Source organism: Carettochelys insculpta, chromosome 3 (assembly GCF_033958435.1).
Source record: "Carettochelys insculpta isolate YL-2023 chromosome 3, ASM3395843v1, whole genome shotgun sequence".
Lineage (NCBI taxonomy): Eukaryota > Metazoa > Chordata > Testudines > Carettochelyidae > Carettochelys > Carettochelys insculpta.
Window position 1 is genome coordinate 207,322,430 of NC_134139.1, and position 22,909 is coordinate 207,345,338.

Genomic DNA, 22,909 nt, shown 5'->3' on the forward strand with positions numbered 1-22,909 from the left:
CTATACAACAGCACTTCAGATAGTGGCATTGTTTTAATTTCAAGAGACCATTCTTATAGTTCCTTGTGCCTGCTGAAATCTTTTCTTGTTTGCTTTGGTAGATCTGCTTAAAAGCAGGGTCTGTTTCCTCTTTGCATAATGTAACAAGTTTCTCTGCTCTCCTATGGATTTCTGAAGTGTGTTTTCTGGTTCTGTAAAAAGTAACGGAGTGCATGCAGAGGATGCACTCGACGCTGTGCTGTGCCTGTGCATAAGAGCTAATTAACGGGACCGTAGGTACTCAGAGACTCGGAGGAAGGTTGTGACGTGTGCCATCTCCACCTTCCTCTCTTTCTGTTCATCATTTAAAAACTCTGCCTGGATGAGAGAGCTTGATTAGGGCACTTGTGCCTGTCATTTCCCTCAGCTACTGCAGTCTTCTTATCTTGTCTGTTCCTAGCACCAGTGGTGCTCTTGCCCAAGCTATCTACTGCTGCAATTCTCTCACCCTCTTCCGCTTGCCCTTTTGTTTGTTTTTCTATGCAAGTTCAGGGTTCCACAGTGTACCCTCCATTTAACTGACTAATGGGGGAGAGGAGTGTCCATTATTCCCAAAAGTCTGTTAAATATGGGAGTTTACTGCTCCCTCCAAAAACAAAAAAAACAATCCCCCCAAACCAAGAAACAAACCCCCCTGCTGCTCATCGAAGCCACCACTGGAGTAGCCCCCGGGCACCACCCTGGCTCAAATCCTGCGGCACGTGGCTGGAGGGGCTACCTTGTGGCCTGCACAAACTGCCACACGCTCCTCCCATCGGGGTGGGGCATGTATGGAGTGCAGTAAGTGTGGTCCCCCCCACCTTTTTTTTTTCTTGGTCGGAGGGGAGTTAGGGTTTTATGGACCCCGGTGGACTCCAGGAACAATGGGAGGATGTCTATTGTTCCTGAAGCCCACTTAATCGGGGTCTGTAAAATCGAGGGTTTACTGTATTTCATTTTTCCACGGCACCCCATTTTTGCTGCTCTTGCCTCCGTCTCTGACCTGGTCTCACTGCATGTTCTTCTCTCACCAGTTCACCCTGCAGTACACTGACACACATGCTAACCTCTATGCCTGTCTTGTAGCATCCTGTCTCAGACAGATCCGATCCTTTTTCCCATGCTGCTTTCTGTGCAGGAAATGTTTTCAGAAATCTGTCAGTTTTCCACCTCTGCCTCATTCAGATGGCTCCTTAAACCCAATTCAGCAGTATTGCCAATAGAGAGATTAATCACTTTTCTCTGCTCCATATATACTTAATCAAAATTTGTAATATGAATTGCCGAAGCTCTTTCACTCCCCTACATCGCCTACTGAGGTCCAGTGTTCCCTGTAAACTGAAAGCTTGGGCAGCCACCCAGGAGAGCACCCCAGCTGATTAGCAGAGCACCAACAGCCAGTAGCATGCATTTCTATGGGTGGTGCACACCTTTGTATGCCTGGTGCACAAAACAAAATTTATTCAACCCATGGATGGGGAAAAAAGAGAATCCTGCTGAGGTCTGATTATAACCCCTGCCTGTCAAGTTCATCACTTGGACAATAAGCATCTTGGGGGTGCTTATCTCTTCTCATATGCACTTACTGTAATGTGTCTAGCACCCAAAGATGGCCAAAAATAATTGAAACCAATGCTTATGGATTTTTTTGTGAACTTTGTCTCTGTTGACACTAAAGTGTTTTATCAACAAACCCCTAGAGCATCCACATTCTCAAGGCGTTCTGTCAACGGTAAATGGACAATGTGGCCCTTCTGTTGATAGCCTTCCGCTCCCCCACCCACTTCGTCTTCCGTTTGCCATGCTTCCAGTTGGCCATTGTCTCAGGAGAATGGCTTGGAAGTCTGGCTGCAATCTGTTGACAGAAGTTTTGGGAGATCATTTTAGTGTAGACGTAGCCATAGACTTCCTCCTCAGCTTATCCTGCAGCCAGGCACTCAAATACCACAAATAGAAAGGAGGGCAAAAGAGCACCTTGGCTTAGGCAGGAGATCTTGCATGGTCTCAAAATCAATGAGGCATCTCATAAAAAGTGGAAATTAGAAACTACAAGGGATGAGTATAAGCGAACAATACATGTATACGCAAGGGCAAGGTTAGAAAGGTGCAGGTACAAAATGAACTTGGACTAGCTAGAGATATGAAGGGTAACAAGAAGACATTCTATAAACATGTTAGAAGCAAGAGAGACACCAAGGATCGGGTAGGTCCACTACTCATTGGGGGTATTTTGCTTAGTTTTTCCAGAGAATGAAAATACCTTTGTCTCCCACCTATAGCATTAATTTTGTGGTCATTTGTCCAGAATTCATTCTTTGGGGCGGCCCCTACTGCAAGGCACCTCAACACCATTCTGTAGATACTTTCTTCACAATAGAGTAGAGGGGTGGGGGAAAGAGAGAGACAGATGGTTTGGTTAATGAGGGCTGCCTAGCTTAGAAGGGCTAAGATGCAGCACGGACAGACATGCAGAAGACTTAACTGCTTACCAGGCTCTGGTTGGTCTTCCCCTCTCCCCCACCAAAATAATCTGCCTGCATATACAGTGCCCTCACGAGTGTGATCTACCATTGCTGTTCTTGTGAGAACAAAACTTGTTCTTCCCTGGTGAACCTGAAAAGCTGATCATTGCTAAGTGGCAAACTTATTATTCAGTGCTACAAATAGTGACCTTGCAGTTGGGAAACAAGGCCAAGTTAATGAGTACCAGCATTGAACGCCTAAGTACCAAGTTGCTTCCAACTCATCAGTTCCATGTGGACCTAGAGCCTTGTTTGCCTTGGTGTGGCTCTGCTAGCTGGTTTATTTTGGCTTTAAATTGCATTTTCAGACTCACATCAAATACAGCTGCTTCCTGTTGATTTATCCCAATCTTAAACTGAAAGGTCCTCTCCTTAGTCATTGCCCTTTGTACAAAAGCTAATCTGGTAGGATGCTATCTTAACTAGACTAGACTGTAAATATGGCTTGTGGGTTTCTGTCTGGGATCAGGATTCCCTGGGGAATCTTTATATTTTTTTAAAATACAAACATCAAAAGTTGGGGGGGGGGTTGTTGTAAGTATAAACTACGCCCCATGCCACCATAACGATTCACAGTTTCACAAGTGTGACCTGAAAGGGTAAGGTGTTGTCCAAGAGTTGAGAGGACCTGCGTTCAGTGCCACTAGGGATGCTGTGTGACCTGCAGAAGCCCCTCCCCTCGCTATGCCTCAGTGCCCCCACCTACAAAATGGAAACCAATTGCACTGCCTTGCTTCAGCAAGGTGGTGTAACTGTGCTGAAGTTGGAGTGTGTCTCAGGTACTGCGCTGATGGAGGCAATAGAAGTACCTGAAATAAGGTAGCTGAGCATTATCCCTCTTTTGCAGAGGGGAAACTGAGGCACAGTAAATAAGTAACCAACCCAGGCATCGACAGACATTAAAGTAAAACATACATGCCGTGATCGTCAGTCACGTCCACTGACCATGCTGCAAGCTGATGCTCTAATGTTACAGCTTTGAATAAATATCCTATCTTAATCCCATATCAATTAGTGTGTTTATAAAAGCATGTGTTAAGATATGATCCCTGCTCTAAGGGAGTGATCTCTCTGCGTTCGGCTGTCGACCTTGGCACTCCATGCTGTTGTGCTTGAGTAACGGAAGTTGGCGTGAGCCCAAAGAGCCCCAGCCTACACTAGGCAGAAAGTCAATTCTGGTACATTGATTCTAGCTAGTAATGATGTAGTTAGAATTTTGTATCTGGGATTGACTTTACCTAGTGTACACCAGGCATAACAGAGCAAAGCAAATGTGGGAAAGCACATGGAAATCTCACAGAACCCTATGCATGAGGCTTTAAAAATACTTCAACCTTTGTTTATTACTGTCCTCATTGTATGCTGTTAGCATCCTTTCTTTTCAGCCACTGAACCCTTATGCATCAGAGACTTCCTTTGGCTATCCTTTCTACTCAGGTGGCCTTATTGTATACACTTTTTTGCCCAACTGGAAATGACTTAATGTGGTAACTTTTTTATTTTTATTGAGCATCATGAATCTGGCCTCTGAACACACAATCTGGAATTAGACTCTGTGTGATGGGGTTCTGGGGTCCCCCAAGCTCTGCACCCTGTCCGCAGGCAGGAGAGTCTCTCACTCAGCAGGAAAACAGCAGGTTTATTAGCTGACAGGACACAGCATCGTACAGAGGAGTCACTACTGCAGGCCGAGACAGCCAGTCCAATCCATGTTGGGGAGAGGAGGCCCCGAGGGGCCCCCAGAGCCGGGGCCTGGCCCCCTCCTTTGTCTCTCTCTCCCTCAGCCCAGACTAACCGCTTCCCAACTCCCAGTTCCAGTTCAAACCCCTCAGGCTCCACCTCCTCCTTTGTCTGCAGTACAAAGGTGTTACCTGGTCATCAAGGTTACCCTCAGCAGGAGCCTCACACCCTCTGTGAGTCACTCACATACACACAGGTATCCCCCACTCCATCACATCTCTCCCCCCTTCCAGACCGAACTGAGCGGGGTCACTCAACTGGTGACCTGGGGAAGTTCGGGGCTCTCCCCTTGTGACAGGGCATTGGCTGTACCCTCTGTTCTCCCCTCGATGTGCACCACCTCCACGTCATAGTCCTGCTGGGGGAGGCTCCAAGTCAGGAGCTTGGTCTTGGCCCTTTTCATGTGATGCAGCCGGGCAAGTCCCTTTAGTTCCCTTGGGTTGGCTGGTCTCGCTGCTTCGGCCCCGGTCCGTCAGCCACGTTCTCAAGTCGGGCGGGCAGAGCCCATACAGATGCTGCAGCACCAACAGATTAAACAGGTCTTTTGTGGTCTGGGTCCTGCCCCATCTGACCACCAGTCCATACAGCTGCTCCAGCCAATGTTTGGAATTCAGTTACAGTCCAGTAATGGAAGGTACAAATGCTTCCACCCTTGGCATTTAGCCAGACCACCACAATGGCTGTGTGCCTCAGTTTCCCCTTTCATGCCACACAATAGGTTTGGAATGTTTCTTCTCATGTTAGAGGTTGCAAGACTAGTTACAGGGAACAATGGTGACATTTCAGAGTTACAGACTCCTTCAACATACAACTCATGCTTCTACATTAATGTCATCATGTTACATGGCTCTTTCCAAACATTCAGTACATGGTACAATTCTACAGCTTTTGGTAGCAGCACCCCTTGGTTACAGCAGTCAGCATGAGTAACAGAACAAACCCATTGCAACTGTACATTTACGTTGCTCTTTGGTAGACCACAACTTTTGTGTAACCTCCTTGAGAATCTGGTATTTTGGGGATAAATGGCTGAGGCCTTTCTTAGCACCATCAAGTTCTAATCTTCTCCCTTGCCCCCTGGGGTGGAAATCTGATCTCTCTGGCTGTGCCCTCCCTTCTAACAAGAGCTGGGCCATTGATGATCTCAGGGAGACGGCCCCCTTCCAGCCAGTCTGGAAATTTGCAAACCAAAATGCTTTCTGAGAGTTGTTTTGTGAGTCCCAGACGCAGAATCCACATGAAGGAATTCCTGTTTATCCCTTACTGGCCCACCAGGCCCACAGCATTTTTGTCCTTTTATCTCCAACTTCTGCCTCCCCGTGGAATCAGAATTGGAGTTCAGTGTGAGAATATAAGTGTTTCTAGCATCTGGAGATGGGGAATTGCTGGCGCTCTCCTGCATCCTACAGAGACTGACTGTGCAGCTGTTTTATTTGGTTCTCACAGGGCTGCTCACATTCCCTGAGAGTTTTTACTTTACTTGCACCAACTTCCAATTCCTGAGAAACTTTTACACTGCCTGCTTTGGACCCTTCCAGAGCACAGCCAGTGTTTCATACTCAGGCAGGTCCTGGCCATCAGGAGCTGAAACAAACTTCTCCCCAGTCAAAGGGCTGATCTGGCTCTTACAGACAAGCACCTTTCCTGTTCACTCTCCTTCACCTCACTCCCATTTTCTGCAGTCCCCACAGACGGGTCAGGAAAAGCTTCAGGGAAATTCTCTTCCTTAAGAGCTTCCCCAAACAATAACTCACCCCTGTCTGCCTCCACGGGGGCACTGCTCCCTTGAGCCACAACCAGCTCCTGGGTTTCACCTACGCCCAGGATCACTTCTGGCCTGTTAGGCAGATTCCCACGTAATCCCCCTCCAGGCAGACAGCCAGTACCACCAGACAGAAGGTCAGGGTCCCTTTCCTCCCTTCTGCTACCAGCTCCTTTATCTTCATCACTCAGCATAACTCCATTGCCCGTCTGTTCTTGTGTCCTGGGGAGAGGATGACTCTGGTAGGACAGAGTCCTCTCACCCCCTCCCAATAACACCTCAGCATCAGGCAAAGAACAAGTACCAGAATCGTCTGGTCTCTGGGATTTCCTGATGATCCTAACTGGATTAGACCAAGTTAAAGCATCATCCCCCCTGAGAGACACAGAGGTAGGCCCACTTCCCATCTGGGCTTCAGCTGCCCTCAGATCCAGCTCTGGGACCTTGGCTCCATCTCGAGCCCCCACAGGCTCAGGCAAAGGATTCACTTCCCCAGAAGCAGAAGCACTTTTCTTGCACCAAGGACCAGTGTCCTTAGCAGGGATACCACTGCCCATCCCAGAGCCATTCCCTCTGCTCCAGCCCCCATGGCTGGATTCAGAGACACACCTGGAATGCTCTTTTCTGGTAGATCCTTCTCCAGCCACCCTAGGCTGAGGAATCCTCCTCAGACAATGGGCTAGTTTCCTCATTGGCACCTTTTCCAAACGCAGGCTCTGCTCTCTCCCCAGGCTGCTGCTGCTGTTCAACACAGACAGACAATGGGAGACACTTTCTCCTTTGTCCCAGCCCCCTGGCTGGTCTCCACACACACACAGAAGGTGGAGCAGCTTCTCTCACAGACAACTTGCCATTCCCAGTGGATCAGCTGCTTTCCTGCACAGACACACAGGGACCTTCCTCGGCCCAGGCCTGGAAAACTCTTCGCAGGTCTGTCTTGGCCACTAGTAGATGATGGGTTGGAATCGCTCCTTCCCTCCTTGAGCTGCGGCAGGCCACTCAGTTCAGAGCTCCAGGCAGTCCAGGGTTCCCTGCCCCGATCCGGGCTCACCTCTGCAGGATTCTCCTTAACCCTCAGCTCTGCCACTGCACATCCACGCTGCCTTGTCCAGCTTCTTTAATCTCGATTCGGTCTCCAGGTGCTGCCACTTCACAGTGGAGTTGCTCAGCGTGGTTGCAGGCTCTCAGGCTGATGCCCTCTGCACCCCACGATTCCTCGAAGAATCCCTTCAGTGTGCCAGGCTCCTTGCGGGTCACAAGCTGCCCAGGGTTAGGCCGTAGGCCCCTCCGCCCTCTGGGACCGACTCCAACAGACTCCCAGCGGAACCCCTTCTTCAGTGTGACACCCGCTCTCAGGGACCATGAGCACCCTGTCTTGGGAAGAACTCATTCAGCGTCAGCCTCCTCAGGGGTCACTTGTTCCTGGGGGTTGGGCTCTCGGCCCCTCCACCTTCTGGGACTGACTCCAACAGATTCCCAGGAGTAACCCCTCCTCGGGTGTGACACCCCCTCTCGAGGACCACGACCGCAGTTGCTTGGGTTCGGCCGCAGGCCCCTCCGCCTTGGGGAACTGCACCTCACTGCCCTTTAGCACACCTGGGTCTCGCAGGCCCCTCTTCTTCCAGGGCCCCGGTCACTTACTGCTGGATGCTCCATCCTCGGGGTGCAGAACATCCCACTTCTGACACCAGTGTGATGGGGTTCTGGGGTCCCCCAAGCTCTGCACCCTGTCCGCAGGCAGGAGAGTCTCTCACTCAGCAGGAAAACAGCAGGTTTATTAGCCGACAGGACACAGCATCGTACAGAGGAGTCACTACTGCAGGCCGAGACAGCCAGTCCAATCCATGTTGGGGAGAGGAGGCCCCGAGGGGCCCCCAGAGCCGGGGCCTGGCCCCCTCCTTTGTCTCTCTCTCCCTCAGCCCAGACTAACCGCTTCCCAACTCCCAGTTCCAGTTCAAACCCCTCAGGCTCCACCTCCTCCTTTGTCTGCAGTACAAAGGTGTTACCTGGTCATCAAGGTTACCCTCAGCAGGAGCCTCACACCCTCTGTGAGTCACTCACATACACACAGGTATCCCCCACTCCATCACACTCTGTCAAACTGCATCTTCTAAAAACATGGCTGTCTGTAAACTTATTTTAACCTGTGTGCTAAAATAATATCCTCACATTCTGTTTTAATCTCCACTTTGCAACAGAGTTCCATTGGGGCTTCTTTATTAACTTGTGTAATCAGGGCAAAAGGAACCAAGGCAGGCCTCGCAAGAGGTATAGAGACTGTGTGAAGGCCAACATTGCTCATGCTGGTTTAAAACCATCAGCTAGAGCAGCATGCAAAAGACCAAACAGGCTGGCGTGCTCTCATACAACATGCGTATGACAACTTTGAAGAGCAGCCACGTGTACGCCTCATTGATGCTTGTGAGAGGAAGAAAGCAACAGCAGCAGCCGCACCAACAGAGCCAGGACAATTCCCTTGCCCCCACTGTGAACGCCCATGCCGTTCAAAGCTGGGACTCCTCAGCCACATGCGAGTCCACAACCGGTGAGCCTGTGCAAGCTCAAGACGTCATTGTCGGACATGACGGACTACCTACAATATTCTCCATCGTGCAAGTGTCCAATGTGCAATTAAGGAGGTATGCTTCTATGAAACAGTTAATGCATTCATGTACAAATGGCATTCTCCAGTGCCTATTTAGAGGAAAAGCATATATACTAAACTTTGAGATTATCTCAGATGGATTTAAGCAACGAACTGGTGACCCATAGTAAGTGGTAAATTATTTCTCTGAGACACTGTTGTTGTATCTCTGAGTACTGGTTTTTTCTCCCTCAGATGGAAGTGGCACAAAGCAAAATTGTAAGTAGATATGTGTGCTCTTCTGTGAGGAAAAGTTCAGCTTTTTTTTTTCTCACTGAGAGAGAATTGGGTTCAAGTTGAGAATTGTTGTCATATAAACAAAGGTGCTGCTAATCTTCTCTCAATGGTGAAGGTGTATGAAGTTAAGGGGTCTAATAAGACTTGATGTAATGCCAATGGAACAGCTTGTGCAGAAAGACTTTACCTTGTTGGCAATATGAACACTTAAGTGGAATTACTAGCATACTTTATCTGAGGCCTGGTCAGCACTACATAGTTAGTCTGACATAAGCTTGACCCAACTGTCAATGTACACACCTACATTCTTGCTTCTACCAACATATGTTCCAGTAGAGGTGGAGCTAACATAAGAACATCAGAATGGCCATTACTTGGTCAGACCAAAGGTGCATCTAACCCAGCATCCCATCTGCTGACAGTGGCCAGTGCCAGGTGCCCCAGAGGGGGCTAACCAAAGACAATGATCAAGCAACTTGTCTCCTGCCACTAATCTCCAGCCTTTGACAGAGGCCAGGGACACCATTCCTACCCCCTGGCTAGTAGCCTTTTATGGGCGATTTATCTAGCTCTTCTTTGAACTCTGTTGTAGTCCTAGCCTTCACGGCCTCCTCTGGCAAGGAGTTCCACAGGTTGGCTGTGTGAAGAACTTTACTAGTTTTAAACCTGCTACCCATCAATTTCATTTGCTGTCCTCTTTCTTATTTTGTGGGAACAAGTAAATAACTTTTCTTTGGTCTCCCTCTCCACACTGCTCATAATTTTATACACCTGTATCATATCCCACCCCCCCCCAGTCTCCTCTTTTCTAAACTGAAAAGTCCCAGTCTCTTTAGCCTTACCTCATATGGCACCTGTTCCAGACCCCTCATCATTTTATTTGCCCTTTCTAAACTTTTTCTAATGCCAGAATATTTTTTTTGAGGTGAGGAGACCACATCTGTACACAGTGTTCAAGATGTGGGCGTGCCATAGTTTTACATGGGGACAGGAAGATATTCTTTGTCTTATTTTTTATCCCTTTTCAATAATGCCTAACATTCTGTTTGCTTTTTTTGACTGCTGCTGCACACTGCGTGGATGTTTTCAGAGAACTATCCACAATAACCCCAAGATCTTTCCTGATTAGTTATAGCTAAATTAGCCCTGCATCATACTGTATGTATACTGGGGTTATTTTTTTCCAATGTGCATTACTTTACACATATCCACATTAAATTTAATTTGCCATTTTGTTGCCCAATCACTGTTTAATGAGATCTGTTTGAAGTTCTTTATTGTGCTTTCGTCTTGACAATTTTGAACAGTTTAGTATCGTCCACAAACTTTACCACCTCTCTACTAACCCCTTTCTCTAGATAATTTATGAATAAGTTGAATACGATTGGTCCTAGGACTGACCCCTGGGGAACACTACTTATTACCCTTCTCCATTCAGAAAATTTACCATTTATTCCTACCCTTTGTTTCTTGTCTTCTAACCAGTTCTCAATCCATGAAAGGATCTTCCCTCTTACCCCATGACAACCTAATTTACACAAAAGCCTTCGGTGAGGGACTTTATCAAAGGCTATCTGGAAATCTAAGTACTGTATACTATATCTATCTACGGGATCCCCCTTGTTGGCATGTTTTTTAACCCCTTCAGAGAATTTTAATAGATTAGTAAGACATGATTTCCTTTTACAGAAACCATGTTGACTTTTGCCAAACAAATTATGTTCTTCTACATGTCTGACAATTTTATTCTTTACTATTGTTTCAACTGATTTGCCCGGTACTGATGTTAGACTTACCGGTCTGTAATTGCCCGTCTGTAACTGGAGGCCTGGGGCTTATTGTTGGTGTATTTAGGTGTTACATGTAAATGCTGCATTCTTTACATCCTGTTGTTGGTTGTCATGTCAAGTTCAAGACAGACTTTGCTGGCACCATGAACTTGGTAGGACACCCTGGCTTGTTAGCTCGGATGCTACTGGGTCTTCACCCCAGGTCAGGCTGCCCCGATCCTAGCTCCATGCTCGCTGCTTGGAGCCCATCTTCACCGAGGCCCCCAACTTTGGGACCACCTGCTCTCTGGGCTTTCAGTTGCTGCTGGTAGCACTGTAGCTGACCTGACTCTAGTCCATGGATTTCCCAGCATGGAGGTGAGAAGCCCCTGACAGCTTCTTCCCCACACTTCTGGCAGAGCTGAGAGCCCTTGCTGTCAGCAACACAGGTTGTTCCTGGTGACATGCGCATCACCAAGAGAATGAGGCTTGTTAGACATCAGCCTCTGCCATAATTACTGTGGAGAATGCAAGTCAACCTAATGTAGGATGTTTTAAGGTCGTCATGTTGAAATGCCCTGAGAGTAACTTGTAAGTGAATTCCTGCAGAGCAGCATTGCTTTTCTAGACATGGAAGCCAGCTTTCATGTCTGAGCTATAAAGTTCTGTGTTTTCTTGGTGTCCCTGTTGTGTGATTAAAATGGAGTTTTAATGCTGCGTGAGCCCTTCACATCTCATGGTGAGAGCTGAAAACAGTCAGTTAGGAATCTCCTGTACAGAGCTGGTTCTTGGCAGCTGAAACGCTGTCCATTGTCCTGTTGGTATGTGTGGTAAGTCAGTCAGTGTGGGTTGGAACATTTCACAAAAGGAAGAGGACTACATCACTTGGCAAAGTTGTTCAACTTTTGTCAGGTGATTCTGAACTGAGTTAACTCTTGGGATTTTGAGAAATTTAGTTGCTGTTTTGTGTCAAATTGGAAGAATAATTTTTGATACTCTTCTTAACATAGGTTGCGCTGGTGTTAATGGTTAACTGGTTAATCAGTGAGTTTTACCCTAAATAGATGAGGATTACAGGTTACAGTTTCCCAGTGGGAGCCTACATAGCCCCCCGCCTGCCACAGGCAGAGGGCTGCTCACCCTGTGGGGCCTGCCATGGTGCGGAGGGGCGGGGGGGAGAGCTCCAGCCCAGCCTTAGCATCCTCAATACACAATGGGCTGGGGCAGACAGCATCTGCCCTAGTTTAATTGGTTAACCGATGAAGCTTAACATTTACCCACAAAAGCTCATTACCTAATAAATAAAATGGTTAATCCTTTAAGGTGCTACAGGACTGCTTGCTTTGTTTTGTGAAGATACAGACTGACAGCTTGCCCATGTGAGACTATTTAACATTTAACCTGTTAACCAATTAAACAGGATTTTACATCCCTAGCAGTAAGTCCTGTTTTCAGCCAGGGTGAGTCTTGGTGGATAGTTTTGAAGGTACCATACTGGATATTGTGACACATGCATTGAGTTCCTAGCTCTGTTTGCTTCTGGGGTGTTTGTAGGGAGAGGGATGGGGAGACATGATGGGATGTTTTGTTCTGGCTCTCTGTTTTTGTTGCTGTCAGGGGGTGTTCCCTATGCTGCAATTCATTTCTGGCACACACTTGCTGTAGGAGAGTGGCCCATGCATTTGGGGAGGTAGGAGTGAAAGTGTGTTGCTTTCTCTTTTTAATTAATAATCTTATGGCTTCATTAATGGAAACATAAAGGCAACCGAGTGGCAGGGTGAGCATGTTTTGTTTGTTTTGTCTTTGTTAGTTGCCGTTGTGATTACTATTGCTAATCTTCACAGTGGAGCTCTTCAAATCATAGTGAGCACTTAGGTGAGTAGAAGAGCTACTGATCTGTGATACGGAATTTACTTAATTAAAATATAAACGTCTGCCAAGCCAAGGTGCAATATTGATTTATATTGGTCCCATTCCAAACCCCTTTCCAAAAAGAAATCTTCAGTTTCGAGTTCTCTCCCACAGTAGGGTTTCCCATTCAAAATAATGAAACTAACCCACCCGTCCACACGCTGTTAAAGATGAAATTTAGATATTTCTTAGTGTTCTCCAAATTGTGTGTAGACAATTACTACTTAAAACAAAACAAACCAGCAGTCACGTAGCACTTCAAAGACTAACAATGACTGCTGTTTTGTTAGAATACAGACTAGCAGGGCTACCTCTGTTACTATCTTAAAACAAAATAGTAACTGACGTAGCCACGTTAGTCTGTACTTTTAACAAAAAAAATAAAGTGCAACATTTCTGCTACATTTAAGACTGAGTATTGATTTATTCGGTGATGAGCTTTCATGGGACAGACCCACAAGTGGGTCTGTCCCACGAAAGCTCATCACCGAATAAATCAATTTCTTAAAGTGCTACATTTTTGCTGTCTTTTTTTAAACAAAATACTTGCTGCCTACTTCATTTGCCTCCTGGCTTTTTACTGCATTTGTGTGTCTGGTGTCATCTTTCAAGAATGTTGATCTGTTAGCTTAAAAGTAAAAACCTTTCCAGCTTGTCAGACCTATTAGCATAACACTGAACCAGTGAAAGAGCCATTAAGAGGTAATGAAGCCACTTAACAGGCATGTGTCGAGCCTGACGCTACCAGTTTTCCTTGACGGAACTTATGTCCACACCCAAAAGTTGACAAAAGATCATCTGCTGACATTGGGGGCACCGTCAGCAACTGTGTGCACAATTCACTGTGGGTCTGTTGCAGTGCATCGGTGGTGTGGTAAGGCAGAACTGATCTCTGCACATCTTTAATACCCTCCCAGTTCTCCCACAGTCTCTTCAGCTGCTTGGAGCGTGTCAAAGCAGCGTAGAAGAATGCTGAAGAATGTCAAAGCGGCATAGAAGTCTGTTCTCTTCCCCCTGCAGCAGCCGTGTGCCTGCTGCTGTGTTCCTAGCACGTTGGCTCTTACCCTCGAAAGCTCATTACCTAATAAATAAACGTTAGTGTTTAAGGTGCTACGGGACTGCCTGTTTTGCTTTAGGAAGAAATTTTAAAGGTTCGTAGGGGGCTTTTCTTGCAAATATCATTTGCTGCTTTGGGTTCAGGGATTTGGCTGGAAGGAGTGAGCAGAGAGGGGGAGGGAAGAGAAGAGGGAGACCATGAGAAGAGGGTGGGAGCAGGGCCCAGGTGGATCAGGATTGGAATATGGAAGTCCCAACAGACGGGGGGGGGGGGCGGGGGAGGTGTTTGGCATCTTGCTTCCCCAAGCAACAGCTTCACCCACCTGCCATGGTGCATTGTGTAGGGTGTTCTTTTGCATGTGGGCCAGGTGGAATCTTTTGTGCCTTAAGAGTTATAACTATGGGGGAAAAAATGGTGCTGGGTTTAAACCTGCCACTCTGTATTTGCCTTGTGGGTTATAAGGAGATCCCAGAGCCAAGGAAGGTGGTGATTGAGGCAGACTGGCCAGATTATCTAATTGGATTACTTTTGTCAGTTAAGCATTATGGGCTAAACTGTAAGATGAAACTGTCTGCTCTGGGACGGCAAAAGGAGCAGCGTTTGTATTTGCACACCAGAAGAACACTGTTTACTGTAGCTGTCCCAGATGTGTCCAAGATTTCTCTTTCACCAGGTAGCTTTTGCCCATGAAAGCTCATGACCTAATAAATTAGTGAGTCTCTAAGGTGCCACAGGACTGCTTGTTTTGGAAGTTAGACTGACATTTGAGATGTGAAATTGAAGTGATTTCTAAGCCATGAATTGAGGAGCCTTTCACCTAGAAGACCATCCTGGCCCTATGTCTTCCTCCCTTAAGTCTTCCTCCTGGAGGAGATGTAATTTTATCAGCATGCTATCTCAGTGTTTGGACATATTAAAAGGGAAAAGCAGTCCTGTAGCACTTTAAAGACTAACAAAATAATTTAGTAGGTGAGCTTTTGTGGGATAGACCCACTTCTTCAGATCATAGCCAGACCAGAGCAGACTCCGTATTTAAGGCACAGAGAACCTAAAACAGTAATCAAAGTTGACAAATCAGAAAAAAATGATCAAGGTGAACAAATCAGAGAGTGGAGGGGGAGGAAGGGCTCCAGGACTGGTATTCCTGGAGTGTAGACTATACCTCAGGAATACCAGTCCTGGAACCTTTCCTTGCAACAAAGCCTGCTGCCAGCTTTGTCCACGTATCTTCTCTGGAAATACAATCACTGGACCTAACCAGGTTACCCACAGAATCACGGGTACTTTCTCATGCTCCTCTACTAACATCATATATGCCATCATGTGCCAACAATGCCCAGATGCTTTGCATATTGGACAGACTTCTAACTCCCTTAGACAAAGGGTTAGTGGGCACAAAACACTCCTGATCCACAAACCAATTAGTCAACATTTTAATGGAATGGGCCATTCTGTTAATGACTTAAGAGTATGCGTGTTACTGGAAAAAAAACTTGCGCACTGCTATTCAAAGGGAAGCAGCCAAACTGGCTTTTATATTCAAATTTGGCACATTAACACATGGTTTGAACTGGGATGGGAATTTTCTGAGTCACTATAGGGGCTCCTCTGCATACTTGGCTTAATCTAATTCTTGACCTCCCCCCTCCCCCACACCTCTGATTTGCTCATCTTGATCATTTTTTTTCTGATTACTGTTTTTGGTGCTCTGTGCCTTTAAATATTGAGTCTGTTCTGGTCTGGCTATGGTCTGAAGAAGTGGGTCTATCCCATGAAAGCTCACCTAATAAATTATTTTCCTAACCTTTAAAGTGCTGCTGGACTGCTTTTTGTTTTGATAGCATATAGACTAGCACGGCTCCCTCTCTGTTACTATTCAACAGATTAAACAAGGTGTGTAATGTAAAAGAGTCCCTATACTGGGCAAGGTAATTGGTGTCCCGGTTCAAACCACTGTGTTAATGTGTCAAATCTGAATATAAGAAAGAGCTGGGCACTCTCTCTTTGCAGACGATTCTTAAAGTTCCTTTTCAGTAAAACAGACTTTCAGGTCACTAACAGAATGGCCCACTCCATTAAAGTGCTGACTGACAGGCTTGTGAGTTAAGAGCTTTTTGTTGTCTGTTTTATGTCCATTCATTCTTTGTCAAAGAGTGGTTACCGTTTGTCCTATATATAAAGTATGGGGGTATTGTTGACACATGATGGCATATATAATATTAGTTGAGGAACATGAGACTGTGCCTGTGATTCTGTGAATAACCTGGTTAGATCCAGTGATGGGGCTTGTTGCAAGGAAAAGTTCCAGGCTTGGTGGTATTGTGGTATAGCCTCTGGTTGCTGGTGAGAATCCTCGTAAGGTTGGGGAGTTGTCTATAGGAGAGAACAGGCCTGTTACCTAGGGCCTTCTGGAGTGTGGCATCCGGTTGTAGGTCTTTGTGTTGCAGTGGTTTGAGTTGGGGGGCTGTAGGTAATGACCAGGGGTCTGTTGTTCTTTTTCTGGTCTGGCTATGATCTGAAGAAGTGGGTCTGTCCCATGGAAGCTTACCACCTAGTAAATTATTTTGTTAGTCCTTTAAACTGCTACTGGACTGCTTTGTTTTGATTTGAATACACTCATCCCTGGTTAAACAAGTACTTTATTTATGAGTACTCACTTAAATGAGGGACACACATTCCTCCCCTAGTTCACATGAGTGAACTCCTCCCCCCGCCCACTAATATGAGCCTTACCCCTGCCCACCACTCCAACATGCCACAGCCTGACCCCCCCCGCCCGCCAGCCCTGCAGACACCAAACCGCTGCAACTTAAACCCCCCCGCCAGCCCTTGCACCTAAACTGCTGAAACTCAACCTCCCCTTCCCAGCCCCCACGCACCCAAACCCCCACAACATAAACGTCCCCACCACCTCCATGCACCCAAACCGCCGAAAAACTTAACCCCCCCCCCCCCCCCCGGCCTTCCAAACCTCTGAAAAACTTAAACCCCTGCTGCCTCCTGCACACCCGAACCACAGCAACATAAACCCCCTGCTGCCCCCTAGCACCCAAACCGCCAAAACTTATACCCCTCCCACTGGCCCCTGCACAGCTAAACTGCTGCAGCCTAACCCCACCTGCCCCACAGCCTTAACACCCCTCCCATCGCAGACCCAACCAGCCTGAACTCTGCCCCTCCCCACAGACCCAGCCCACCACCATGTCTCCCACTCATGTCCCCAAACTGCCTCCAGCCTTTAACCCCCCACCCCCAGCCCAGGTTCACTTACCTTTCAAATGCAGTGCCACCTGCTGCTGCTCTGAGCACTTGGAACTAATCAGAGACTTTTACAAGTACTTTAGTAGGAATTTAGTGTCCCTCTTATGAGTTTTCGCCTACGGGCAAAAGGTTAGGAACCAATTGCGCTCATATAGCGAGGGATGAGTGCATAGACAAAGATGGCTATCTTTGTTACTGTTTGGAAATATGATTGACGATGAGCAACTCCCTTACATCCTCTGCTCTGGAGGCCTGATGTGATTTCCAGCCAAGAGAGATTGAGTGAGGGCTCTCTTCAAGCCAAGTCATTGCTACTCATTTACCAAACTAATTGTGTGCAGGTCACTTACTACATTCATCCACATATAATTCACTTAATTAGTTGCAGCAACGAAGGGTCCTGTGGCACCTTATAGACGAACAGAAAAGTTTTGAGCATGAGCTTTCGTGAGCATCGCATCTGATGAAGTGAGTCTGTGCTCACGAAAGCTCATGCTCAAAACTTTTCTGTTCATCTATAAGGTGCCACAGGACCCTTTGCTGCTGTTACAGATCCAGACTAACACGGCTACCCCTCCGACACTTAATTAGCTGTGTGACATTTCCAGGGCCTTGGGCATTTCTGGGCCTTGGTCTCTCACTATTTGCCTGTGTCATATAATAGTTTAGTTCCCTGTGGGCCTAAATTACCTTTAAGCTGTGCAGCTGCACAGCTTCCTGTTGCGTGCGGAGGCTCAAGGCTGCGGTTAGGAGAGATGTCTTGCTGTCCCAGCGCCTCTCACCTGGCCCCAATCTACTGCAATGGGAGATGGTTGGAGGGGGTCCTCTCTCTCCAGGGCAGCCTGCACCTCAGACCCTTCATCCTCATCCCGTGGCCATATCCTCAGTCATACCCTTCACCTTAACCCTCTGACCCAGTCCTGAGCCCCCTTCTGCCGCCCATCCACTAAGCCGCACACTTCCATGTGCAGAATGACTCTGTGATTCATTATCTCTGTACTAGTGCAGGCAACAAAAGTCATTCTGCCCATGAACTTGAAAAATACTGGCGGGAGCACCACTGTTGGCTGTAATGGTTATGGTCTAGCTTTGCTTGGTGAGTTTAGCATATGGGTGCTGGGTGGCATTGGTGATCTACAGAAGAACAGATGAGGTGAACCCTTCTGGACTTTGACTGTAGGCGGCCTATAACACATGCAGAGCATTTGTGCAACTTGTCCATCGGCAAGTCACTGTATTGCTGTAAATTTCCTATAGGGAGAAAGACATTCGTGTGGCACAACCTGGTCCTGGAATTCAGGAGTTCTTGGTTCTGTTCCCGGCAGGCAAATTGACTTCCTACGTGATCCAGGGCAGGGCCCACTTGCCAGTGATAATTTTGCTCGCTGTAAACTGGAGATACTTGCCTCCTTGTGAGGGCTTTGAGGTTTCATTGAAGCTTACAAAGCATGTGAGGATCCTTTGTATAGAAGATGGACGAGAAGTGTGAATACATAAATCGTATAAGAAATGGAAACTAGGACAAATTACAAAGGACAAATATAGACAAACAACACGAGCGTGCAGGAGCAGGATTAGAATGGCTAAGGCACAAAATGAGCTCAAACTAGCTACAAGCGTAAAGAAACAAGAAGACTTTTTACAAATACATTGGTAACAAGAGGAAGACCAAGGAGAGGGTAGGGCCATTGGTCAGTGAGGAGGGAGAAACAGTAACGGGGAATTTGGAAATGGCAGAGATGTTTAATGATTTCTTTGTTTCGGTCTTCACTGAGAAATCTGAAGGAATGCCTGACAGAGAATGCTAGTGAAAAAGGGGTAGGGTTAGAAGTTGAAATAAGAAAAGAACAAATTAAAATTTACTTAGAAAAATTAGATATCTGCAAATCACCAGGGCCTGATGAAATGCATCCTAGAGTCCTCAAGGAGCTGATAGAAGAGGTATCTGAGCCTTTAGCAATCATTTTTGGAAAATCGTGGGAGACGGGAGAGATTCCAGAAGACTGGAAAAGGGCAAATATAGTATCCATTTATAAAAAGGGGAACAAGAATAACCTGGGAAACTACAGGCCAGTCAGCTTAACTTCTGTGCCAGGAAAGATAATGGAGCAGGTAATTAAAGAAATCATCTGCAAGCATTTGGAAGGTGGTAATGTGATAGGGAACAGCCAGCATGGTTTTGTTAAAAACCGATCGTGTTAAACCAATCTAATAGCTTTATTTGATAGAATAATAAGCCTTGTGGATAAGGGAGAAGCGGTGGATGTGGTATACCTAGACTTCAGTAAAGCATTTGACACGGTCTCACATAATATACTTATCAATAAACTACGCAAATACAACTTAGATGGGGCTACTATAAGGTGGGTGAACAACTGGCTGGATAACCATACCCAGAGAGTAGTTATTAATGGTTTTCAATCCTACTGGAAAAGTATAACTAGTGGGGTTCCGCAGCGGTCTGTTTTAGGACTGGTTCTGTTCAATAACTTCATTAACGATTTAGATATTGACATAGAAAGTATACTTATTAAGTTTGCAGATGATACCAAGCTGGGAGGGATTGCAACTTCTTTGGAAGATAGGGTCATAATTCAAAATGATCTGGATAAACTGGAGAAATGGGCTGAGGTAAACAGGATGAAGTTTAATAAGGGCAAATGCAAAGTGCTCCACTAGGAAGGAACAATCAGTGTCACACACACAGAATGGGAAAGGACTGCCTAGGAATGAGTACAGCAGAAAGGGATCTAGGGGTTATAGTGGATCACGAGCTAATAATGAGTCAAGGGTGTGATGCTGTTGCACAAAAACAAACATGATTCTGGGATGCATTACCAGGTGTGTTGAGAACAAGACACGAGAAGTTATTCTCACACTCTACTCTGCGCTGCTTAGGCCTCAGCTGGAGTATTGTGTCCAGTTCTGGGCACCGCAGTTCAGGAAGGATGTGGAGAAATTGGAGAGGGTCCAGAGGAGAGCAATGAGATTGATCAAAGGTCTAGAGAACATGACCTGTGAAGAGAGGCTGAAAGAATTGGGCTTATTTAGTTTGGAAAAGAGAAGATTGAGGGGGGACATGATAGCAGTTTTCAGGTATCTAAAAGGGTGTCATAAGGCAGAGGAAGGGAACTTGTTCTTCCTTGCCTCTGAGGATAGAACAAGAGGCAATGGACTTAAATTGCAGCAGGGGAGGTTTGGGTTGGACATTAGGAAAAAGTTCCTAACTGTCAGGGTGATCAAACACTGGAACGAATTGCCAAGGGAGGTGGTAGAATCTCCATCACTGGAGATATTTAAGAAGGGGTTAGATAGATGGCTTTCAGGGATGGTCTTGAAAGTGCTTGGTCCTGCCATTGGGGCAGGGGGCTGGACTCGATGGCCTCTCAAGGTCCCTTCCAGTCCTACTCTTTTATGATTCTATGAAGATGTCTAGAAAGATTTTCGACCTAGTTTTCCTTCTCCTTTTCTTGTTTGCCCAAATTGTTCAGTTGGCAAGTGGTTATGGGGTTAATGAGAGAGATTGTTTGTTTAAATCTCCTCCTCCACCTGCCCATTGCCATTAGCGTAAAGCTCATTAGCTCTTAAGCCACTTAGAAGTCCGTGCTTCAACATTGCAGTACGCCAGGGGCTGATTTTCTGAGTGGTATGTGGTGATGCGATTTAAACCATCAGTGTTCAAGAGTCTAATGCTGGTGTCACAACTTGGCCACTTGTAAGAGTTGCTGGCTGGTAAAGTAAATACAGTTTATCAGTTTGCCAAATGCCACAGCAGTGTCTGTTATGGAGCGCAGAAAAATTTCCTATTAGGCTATCCAAAAACAATATTGGAGAGATTTCGGTGTCCCGTTTTTCTCTTTAATGAAGGACTGGAGTCTGCTCTTATTTGTAACATTCTTTACACGGAAATAAATCATAACTATTAAATATGAGGTTGGGACAGGGGTGGGGGGTGCTTTTCCACCCATTTTAAACTGGAATCTGATCCTTCACAATGTCCTCAACTTCCTGTTCTGTTAATCCTGGGATTTGAGCGCGCTCACAAGAGGCTTATGGAGGTTTAACTTGTTCCTTTTCCCAAGCTACCTTATTTGACTGCACAAAGCAAGTGTGTCTGGGGCTCACCAGCACATAGGGAAACAGGATTATTCTGTTGGCCTTTGGCAGGACATGGTACGACTGTAACATACGCTCTGACAAGCTACATCTTATTGTCAGGCTAGTCTCAGACTTGCAGTGGGTTGTCTGTGTCTTGTCACTGTACAGGGCGCTGGGAGTAGGGAGGAAACTGATGTATCACCATAACATCTCACTTAATGTTGTGCAGATTGGACCTCCCTAATCTGGCACCCTTGGGATATGAGCAGTCCCAAGCTAGGGAGTTTGCCAGAGGAGAGAAGTCAAGGCTCCCATGCTGGCCATCAAGTCATCAGCTGACTCCTGCCTCTGATTCCTCCTGTGGCTCTCTGCCCTGTCCCCGCTGGAATAATGGGACTCAATGGAATCGGTTTAGCAGCCCGCAGAGATCTGGCTATTAAACCAATTCCATTGACTTCCATTACTTCAGCGCAGCAGGACAGGGAGCTGCCGGTGCTGCGCAGGGGGCAAGTAAGCAGGGGGGAGGGGTGGCTGAGTCTGCCCCTGTGAGAGCCGGGCAGGGGGAGGCCCCCTGGGAGCTGAGCACAATTTCCCTCCCTGCAGGCCCGGCGCCTCCTCCCTGGGCAGCGCATCACCCTCCCCACCCCAGCTCCTCCGCAGCTGCAGCCCCTCCCCATTTCCGCTGGCAGCTCCCCAAGCCTGGAGCTATGTCCTGGTGCAAGCTCAGTTCCTCCAGGACCCGGCCCAGCTCTCTCTGCCTGGCCTGATGACCAGATGAGTCCGGCACCAGCACTGACAGGTGGGGAGCAGCTGGGAAAGGTGCAGGCAGTTTTTGGCCTGAGAAGTTGGGGGGGGTACCCAAAATGTGTGTCGGGGGGAGAGGGGTGGACGGCGAAGTAAGATCTGGGTTCAGTGGGCAGGTTAAGACTCGGATTTGGTGGGTAGTTTGGAGCTGAGAAGGGTTAACTCTCGGGATGGAGGCGGGATAAAGATTAAGGCAGATTTGGGGGCTGAGGTGGGTTAAGCCTGGAGATGGGAGTAACTTAACTTTCTGATGCAAATCATTGTGTGCGCGCTGTTCTTAAAATGGGGTGACAAAGTACGGTTTGTTATTTAGTAAGGACCGTCTTGTACTCACGTGCATTGCGGCTCTGGAAGGACTGATTTCGTAACTGAATTTGGGGGGGGAAAATGGGCTCTTCTCACTATTTTGGTTGCAGGCCCCTGCCCCTATGAATTAATGTAAATGGTGGGAGGGGTAGGTGCTAGGGAATATTTTCACCAGAGAAGAGATGCACCGTGTGCATTATTTTAAATTATTTTCAAACAGTGGGGCTTTTGACTCTTGGTTGCGGCAGAGGTGTAGTAAGGTTGGGGTGCTGTTGGTTGCCCCGCTCCACTGGCCTGGTGCTCCTGCCAGTGGTCGAAGTCAGGGTGCAGGTGCTTGCCCTGCTTCCCAGCTCAAATGTCAGGTGGGTGGGGTGGGGTGGGGTCAACCCCACTCCTCTGACCCTGCTCCCCAGCTGGAACACTGGACGTTTGTGTGGAGCAGCGTGACTCAAGTAGCCTATGACAGAACATAGTGTGAGCTTTAAGTGAATATGCTCTCCAACAAATCAGCAGCCTAATATCACAACAACGTTAACCACAATGAGTGGAGTTCCTTTAGTGTCTTGTCTCTGCCTCAGTGATTCTTCGTCACCACCTTGCTTTTCGTAGCCCCCTCTTGGGTGTTGCTAGTTGTTTGGTGGAATAAAGTTTTAATAAAATCTCCTGGTCTGTAACTTCTGTGCTCGTAATTTGAGACTGTCTTGCTTTGATGTTTATAGGTGACTTCTCTTGCCCTTGTTCCCCTCTATTTCTAACGAGAAGGTAAAGGGACATATGTGT

At 47.0% G+C, this 22,909-nt stretch overlaps 1 protein-coding gene across 5 annotated transcripts in view; it reads left to right on the forward strand.

Moving 5' to 3' along the window:
• SELENOI (selenoprotein I) overlaps positions 1 to 22,909 on the forward strand; it is a 62,658-nt gene that overhangs the window by 10,163 nt on the left and 29,586 nt on the right. The window lies entirely within an intron of this gene.